Here is an 8,306-nt window from a genome sequence, read left to right on the forward strand (position 1 = left end):
TATAACATGGCAAAGGTAAAGCAGGGGAGATGAAGGCATGACCAATACCTTGCCACTGCAATGACAGGGAGGTAATTGATACATTTATGCTTAAAAGATCTTAGAAACCCCCACACAGCCCTTGGCAAGCTGAGTTGGGAGGGGCAGAAAAAAAAAAATCCTTCCTGTCTCCAAATTTGGCGATAAGCATGACCCAGAACAGAAGAGCAAGACCCTCCATCCAAAAGCCTCAGAGAGGTTTGTATTGCTTCCAGTTCAGGAGGCGGCATGTGTGGAGCAGTGTGATGCTTCAGCAGGGCCCTGCCTGGCAATGTGATATAAGGGCATGGGTATTACTGTGTGTACCTCGAATACGAATCATGGGTAGGATGTTGGGTTGTTCTAAGGAAAGGCTCCTATGGAGTTGGATTACCTGGCCTGTGGTGTCAGGCATCCTTGGGCAGTAGCACCGGGGAGCCCCATATTTCATCCTTCTCTGCAGCCAGGCTGCGGGCAGAAGACATGGCTGGGGACATCCTTGTGCCCTGGTGGGGATTGATTGCCATAAGTAGGCTTTTGGGACCACAGATGTTCAATGCAAACTGGGGATCTGGCTTAGAGTGGCCTCTGGACTGGGCAGAGGTTGGTGCAAGGGTAGCATAAATTATCCACAGACCTTTGGCCAGAGCTGCCTGGAAATCTCCACAGGAAATACATGTTTGGATGAACAAAGCTAGCCACGGTGCATAAAATACTTCATTCAAAATACATTACCTTGGGTTTGAGGCACTATCCACAAATCCAAGACCAGATTTGACAGAAGCCTGAATGCATCAAGGTTAGAAAACCAGGAAAATAGATTTTCCTGGACTGTGCACACTCTATGTCAGCGCTCTCTTTGGAATTAGTCACAGTGAGTCAGTAGAGGGGTGGGTGGGGGAAGGTTTCCCCATCTCATGCCAACACTTAGTTTGCAAGGTTGGGACATCTATTAAGAGCCAGTTTTGGCTCAATGGACTTCCAGTGCAAACTTGCTCTCTGAGCCTCACACTAGCTTCCTAATACAAAACTATATATCCTGCTTAAGTGATGCATGAGGCTAGTCATGTACAGGAGATACTTATAATCTTAATCATTGTGGAGTGAGGGTCATTGTGCTTCTAAGCCAGTTACAGAAGTGCATTTGAGGCATAAGACTGAGCATATGAGGCCAGAAGGAAACATTGCATAAAGCTCTGGTGTACCCTAGAAGCCTCTTCTGCCAAAAAGTGACTGCAGCTCCACTTAGGCTGCTTAAATGTGGATTAGCAAAACCCTTGCAACTATTGTGCGAGAAATAGCTTTGATTTGACAAAGCAATAAGGAGGCCATATTAGAGTGTAGATGAGACTAAAAAAAGTGCAATGTGTAATGTGTCCATTTGCTAGGCAGACAGGAAAGCCCACCTGAGCCTAGCAGCCCATTGGGCTTGGCACAGCAGTTTCTTAGGTAATATCACACAAGGAAGTGAGTGATGTGAACAACATCGCACAGGTGTTATAATGGAAGTAGAATGCTAATATGGAGGACCATGCACCTAATCTTTCCTGAACTGAGTTTGCCAGATTGCACGCAAAGGCTTTCATAGCAAGAACACCTCGGGAGATCCCACTGTAACTTTCAGCCAGGAAAGGTAACCCCATTAGCCCAGAAGAGACATACAAAAATGAGAATACATTTATTGTGTCATTTCCAGCAGTATACATATTAAAATCCAGTACTGTTTTTCAGAACACAAAATCAAGATTAGTCTAGTAAGCAGCAGCTGACAGCTGTGTGTTTTCACTTCATAACAAAATTCAATGACCCAGATCCCATTACCAATTGTGACAAAAAAGTGTTAATATTAGACTCAAAGGGCTGATAAATTCATATGGTGACCCCGTCAAAAGCCAAAATATAGCTTTACACACATCAGCATGGCACAGCTCTTTTCAGAGTTGCAGCATGTTGTATTGCCACTGTAAAGACAAGAAGTCAGGAGAGCAAATGAAGACACAAAGGCTTGTTTTTACAGATTATACAGGTACATAATGACATTGGGAGACTCCTGTCCTGTGGTCAGGTTCATTGAAACAGGCGTCCACAGCGGCCCGGATTACTTAAATTACTGATAGACACAGTAAAGTTCATATCACACATTCATTCTTCACAAGGATGACCCCCCCCACACACACACAAAAGGCAAAAGGAAGAAAATGGCAAAATCAGAACATCCAAATGAAAAATGCGCAAGGTTCAACCCATGGCACATTGGTCAGGTTCTGCTACAGGATTGTCATACAGAAAGTGCAAGATGCATTGAACTGAACTTAGCTCTAGAACAAAGACATGTGGAGCTGCACATGAGCGCATCATTAGGTGTCACTGCATGCACCACTCAGTTTACCACTTACTGTTATAGTAGGCACAATCCACAGCCGATTCTGTGTGCCTGAAGTGGGTAAAACTAGAGGGTACAATCCTGCCTGTATTCACTAAAGGTTTGGTTGTGGGCCCAGAGACATAACTGAGAGCTCTGATTCAAGACAGGCTGTTCCAAACACAACTCTTGGCATAGCTGACACACACAGGTCACTGGCCAGACACCATCTCCAGTTCCACTTGACAGCATACCCTGGTGTGTACCATTTGTCAGTAGCTTCAGTAATGTAACATGGGTTGGGCGAGTGAGGTATGTGCCCCAGTCACTGCTTAAGGGAAGGGTGCTGGGACAGGGGCTGAGGGGGAGTTACCTACCTCTAGGACACTCCTTGCTGGCAAAGGCAGTGTGGGTACGTCTCCACATGCCAATTTAAGGTGCTTTAGCCCAATTTAAGGTGCATTGAGAGTGCACGTCTACATGCGTGCACCTTTAATGCGATTTAAAAATGGAGATTGTAGGCTATTCACACACAAATTTGATACCTGCAAAAGCAAGTATCAAATTTAGGCGTGAATCGCTAAAGCGCCTTAATGCATATATAGATGCGCTAAGCCACATTAACACTGTGTGTCGATTGACTTGGGACTGACTTGAGTCCCAAATCAGTCCGCACACCACGTTAATGCACCTCAGCACGTGCACGTGTAGGCATGGGCCTAAATCACCTTAATGCGCATTAAGCAAATGCTCGTTAAATTTAGGCGCACAGAAAAGCATGTGTAGACATGACCTGTGTGTCACAGAACACAAAGCATTTTTGAGAATAGTAGCTTTGCAGAGCAGCAGTGAAATTTGCTGCTGCCGGGGTATAGTGGGTGGTTGCCGGGAGGCGGGGCATGGGGAACTGACCACTACATTTTTGTACTCAATTCAGCACTTTTTTTTTACCTCTGGACATGGGCTTCAACAGCAAAAAAGTGGGTTGCAATTTCCACACAGCAGCAAATTCCACTGCCAGTCTGAAGGACTGCGTATCCCAGAGTGCCTTGTACTGCATGGCGCCCTGCTTGCTGCTCTTCCTGAGCCTGGGAGCAAGAAGGTAGGCAGAGACAAGTGGTGAAGGGTGAAAGAGAGCTGCCCAGGGCACATTTTTTTCCATGCTATAGCTCCACTGCTCATAGGCCCACTCATAGGCCCTTTTAAAAGTATACTTCACTACAGTGGCAGAGCCAAGAAGGAGAGGCTGAGCAAAGGCCCAGCTTGCTGACTATCCCATGGCAGGATAGTTTTGAGGGGCTCATGGGATCCACTGGGTTTGATATACATTTCTCACCTCTTTACAGCATGAGCCATACTATTTACTGCTGCACTCAGCTTGCATTTGAAGGGACTACAAAAATCTAGTGGTAGGCCTAGGTTAGATGCTCTTCAAGAAAGCGACTGCTGGGCTTCTGCTGAATGACCATTCAGATAAGGTAGGGTCTTGTGTTCACCCTAGAACACTTATATATGGCCAGACCGGGCTTCTCCCCATGTTGGACAGGCATACCGGCACAGCTCAGAGGTCAAGGGTTAGCTAGATGTTCAGACATTTCTCTGAAGTGCTCCACGTTTACTGTTTGCAGACACCAATCTGTGTATCTCCTAGTGAAGGTGAGGATCTCCTTCCAGTGCTCAAGGGCATGGCAAGAATTTTTATGAGGGCAATTTTTCCAGCGGTATCTTGACACCCTTCAGTGCTGGTTGGGGCCCAAAAGTGCAACACCTGAGATGCATGATAAAAGGACGATGATGAAAAACAAAGAAAACAACGACTAGGAGTTTTGAAATCCATTTTTTTTAACGAGTTCGGTTTGGGTTTGTTTCTCAAAATGAGCAAAGTTTCATGGAAGATCTTATGGTTTTCATAACCAGTTTAGATTGTTGGGCAAGACCACTGGGTATGTAAAGCCACCATTTCTTCTGAGACATTCAGGGAGAAAGGTTTTCTTTTGCTCCCCATGGCACTGCTTTAGACAAAATGCCCTGGGAATAGTCTCATTTCAAGTGCTTTCTGAAGATTGCAAACATCTCTCTGCGTGCAGGTGGCTCAGAAAACAAAAAGGAGGAGAAGAAAGCAAGCACAGTGTGAGAGCTGACTTGAAGTGCTGAACTTAGCAGAGGCCAAACACTGTAGCTTGAGACTGAGTCACTCAACAAGGCTAGGCAATACCTATATTCTTCTTGCTTATGAAAGCACACCCTACCTATCATGGAGAGGATCGTAGGATGACTAACCTAATGGTGGACTAGCACTCAAGAAATCAACTCCCAGACTCAGAAGACATCCTGTGGGACCTTGGAAAGTCTATGGATCTTTCCATGCTTTAGCCACTCATCTGTAAAGTGGGACTGATAACAATATTTTCATTATCTTGTTAGATTGTACTCATTTTGATTCAGGCATGATCTCTTAAGGCAGCAGCTGTGGAACAAACTAGTGAAGCCAAGGAGGGTGGGGCTTTACTACATGTCATTTGTGGTGTGCAAATTGGCCATGTGTTCATTCTTACTCCATAGTACCACACCCACGGTAACTACTCTTACACCATAGTACCATACCCATTGTAACTTAGTCCTTTTTAAGCTGCACTTACCACAAGGTAAAAACAAGCATTCAGGTCATTAGCACAGAGCAGCTGATGCTTGGTAAAGCCCCATTGTCTTTGGCTTCATGATAATTTGTTCATGTACCCAAGCCCGTACTATTTTTTTCACATGTCCTCACCTGGACTTTTTTTCCTGGAGGCTCTGGTCACTGCCCTGATAGGAATAATAATAAGGATGTCAATGCTGGCACAAGACCGAAGGAAACATTTCAAAAAGGGCATTGCACATATACAGTAAATGAGGTGCATTACCTTGGCTTGTTGGGTTCTCTTGGGATCCAGAAAGCTGTGGGTTATTTCAGACACCTACCCATGACCCGCTGCTTTTCTGAAAATCCCTGAACAGAGCAAAACCTCATGTGCCTAGAAGCAGGAAATGGGTGGGGGACAGTGGTGGGGGACTATAACAGTAGAACAGGATGAGGGCTGGCTTTTAGATCTGGTCTTTAAATGTGTGAAATGGCAAAGGCTGGACACAACACATGTCAGAGACCAAGAGAAAGAAAAAAACAGCTATTTTGTCATTTTTCTCCTTGTTTGATTAAAAAACATTATCAACATTTTTCCCCTCGCTGTTCAATGAAAATAGAAAGTTTGGACAAACATTTGTCCAGCCCTAATGAACAGCAATAGCCTTCCTAGGAGAAATCAGACCAAGTGCAACCAGGTTTTCTAGACTTCAGTGCTGAAACATTAGTGAATGGGAAATTTAACAACACAAAACACAGTGGAAGTCGGAGACGGTCATCAAGAGAAGAGATGAGGAGCTGGTGATGTGCAAACAGCAGTAGCAGAAGGCCAGCTCAAAGCTGAGTCCTGAGGTGTCTAGCAATTTATGGAATGGCAGTATCCAGTCAGACAGGAAAAACAGCCCTTAAAAATATCATTAAGTACTTATTCACTTTTCAGTTACCTAAAAAACATGTAAGATGTCTGTTTACTTGTAGTCAAGATTTTTAGGACTGCAAAAGAAGCACCTTCTCTCTTTATTAAGGAAGTAGGCAAAGCATAGGATCAACTCCCCCTCCCTCCACTGAATAAAGCAGTAAAATAGTATATTAAAAACATCACTTAAACCCAACAGGCTGCCCTAAGAAAGAAGCCACTGTGGCATTTTGATTCTGTTCTAATCAGCTCCCTAGACATTAAATCATGAGCTGGTTAGGCTGCAACTTCCTTTAGCAGGATGCAGCCTGGGGTATGGCTTTGAACTATCTTCACTTGTGTAGCCACTATAAAAAAAAAGAGAAGTGAGGGGCATAGCATTAATGAGGAGCCCTACTTGAGGCAGCAAAGGGTGTGAGAGCTCAAGTATCAAGCAGTTTTTGTGTTTTATATTTTACTCGATGCACACAAGAGCAAAACAAAACCTATGTTGCGATGATGCAGATTAAACAGAGGGGCTGTCATTGTAGATGATGGTCTGGTTCCCTTCATTTCCTTTGTTCTTTGCTGGGATCCCCAAACCCTCTGCACTTTCTTTCTGGTAGAGAGATGGCAGCTAACATAGGGTTATGGAGTCATATAAGTCAGGTGCCAGGTTGTAAAGTTCACTTTGCCCCTCTCTATTTAGCACTGGTGAGGCCACATCTGGAGGCCTGTGTCCAGTTTTGGGCCCCCCACTACAGACAGGATGTGGACAAGTTGGAGAGAGTCCAGTGCAGGGTAACAAAAATGGTTTGGGGGCTGGGGGACATAACTTGTTAGGAGAGGCTGAGAGAATTAGGCTTATTTAGTCTGGAGAAGAGAAAATTGAATGGGGATTGAATAGCAGTCTTTGACTACCTGAACCCAGGTTCGAAAGAGGATGGAGCTGGACTGTTCTCAGTGGGGGCAGATGACAGAAGAAGGAGCAATGGTTTCAAGTTGCAGCAAGGGAAGTTTAGGTTAGATATGAGGAAAAATGTTCTCACTGGGAAGGTAGTAATTCACTGGAACAGGTTACCCAGACAGGTGGTGGAGTCTCCATCCTTGGAGGTTTTTAAGACCTTGGCTGGGATGATGTAGTTGGGGCTGGTCCTGCTGGGAGCAGGAGGTGGACTAGATGTGACCACCTGAGGTCCCTTCCAGTCCTCATTTTCTATGATTCTACTGGCTAGATTCAGATGCCCCCAAGCTTGACAACTCACAAGCTATCCTCAGGATATTTCTACCAGCTTGACTGACGGACATATTATGAAAGAGAAACTACCTACCTTGGTTGGAAATGATAAAGAACGATTTAGTCTTATAAGATTTTGACTGTGACCACCCTAGGAAACTCAGATGAGCCTCCTGGGGTTTCACAGTCACCCTGAAACCAAAGCCAGGGTAGCTTAACAATGGGTTCAAATCTGAACCCTTTCAAAAGCTGTGCAGCTGAGTTTGCGATCCAACTTTTTGCCCTTGTCTGATCACTTCAGTTTCTTTAATTCACTGCTATAGGTTAATGTTCTTGGTTTCTCAATAGTTTTCCATCAGTGTCTGTTATTTACAATCATACAATACCTTAATTCCTGACATTAACAATGGACGTGAAGTGAACACTACTTAAAAACGTTACTGCCTTTTCAATCATTTGATTCCTTTTTGCTTTGCCTGGGATGGGACAGGTACAGCATGGAATATGCATGCCCAGGTATGCATATAGGGCTGGGTGAGTTTTGAAATTGTAGCCAGGCAAAACCCCATGACTACTAGATGTTTGAAAGACACGGAGGAGGTATGGGGTGGCGGGCTCTCTCTCCTGTATTTTTGCCTGATGAGGGCATTCACCCAGAGAGCAGGCAACCCAGCTTCTAACACAGCCAGTGTTTGAATGTGCATCACAGCAAATGGCCCCAACACCAAGTATGGTGTTCAGGCACCATCCAAAACCATCTTCAACCTTCCTTTTGAAGCTGAGCCACTGCACCTTGCACTGAATAAAATGGATGGAGAGCAGTGGGGAAGTTACTGCCTCATTTGGAGTTACTGCCTCATCAGGTTGGACCCATGGGCCTCTTCCATCCAGGACAGTTTCCAACGCACTGAGCCACATGCCATCTGGTTTCTTCTCCACATGGTACCACATATCTGCCTCTCTTGGTTGACCAGGGGATCAGCTTCAAGAGCAAGGATGGAGAGGATGCTGGATAAGGCCTATTTTATGGCCTATGGGTGAGTTCAAATGCCCTCTGAGTGAAGGGATTTAGCACCTTGTTCTCTACCTGCTCTAATCACTAGGATCTAGGGTTAAAACATATGGGGGATCCCTCATCCATTTGTCTCCAGCAGTTGCTATACAGGGCTAGTCT

At 45.0% G+C, this 8,306-nt stretch overlaps 1 long non-coding RNA gene across 1 annotated transcript; it reads right to left on the reverse strand.

The window, feature by feature from the left end:
* Positions 1-1,681: 1,681 nt before the first annotated feature.
* Positions 1,682-6,667, reverse strand: LOC109291189. The gene is made up of 2 exons (XR_002095767.1): positions 4,452-6,667; positions 1,682-4,419 (listed from the first exon to the last, which is right to left on the reverse strand). It is a non-coding gene; the product is annotated as an uncharacterized LOC109291189 (long non-coding RNA).
* Positions 6,668-8,306: the final 1,639 nt, after the last annotated feature.

The sequence above is a fragment of the Gavialis gangeticus genome, unplaced genomic scaffold, assembly GCF_001723915.1.
Source record: "Gavialis gangeticus isolate Ggan-Ray unplaced genomic scaffold, GavGan_comp1, whole genome shotgun sequence".
Lineage (NCBI taxonomy): Eukaryota > Metazoa > Chordata > Crocodylia > Gavialidae > Gavialis > Gavialis gangeticus.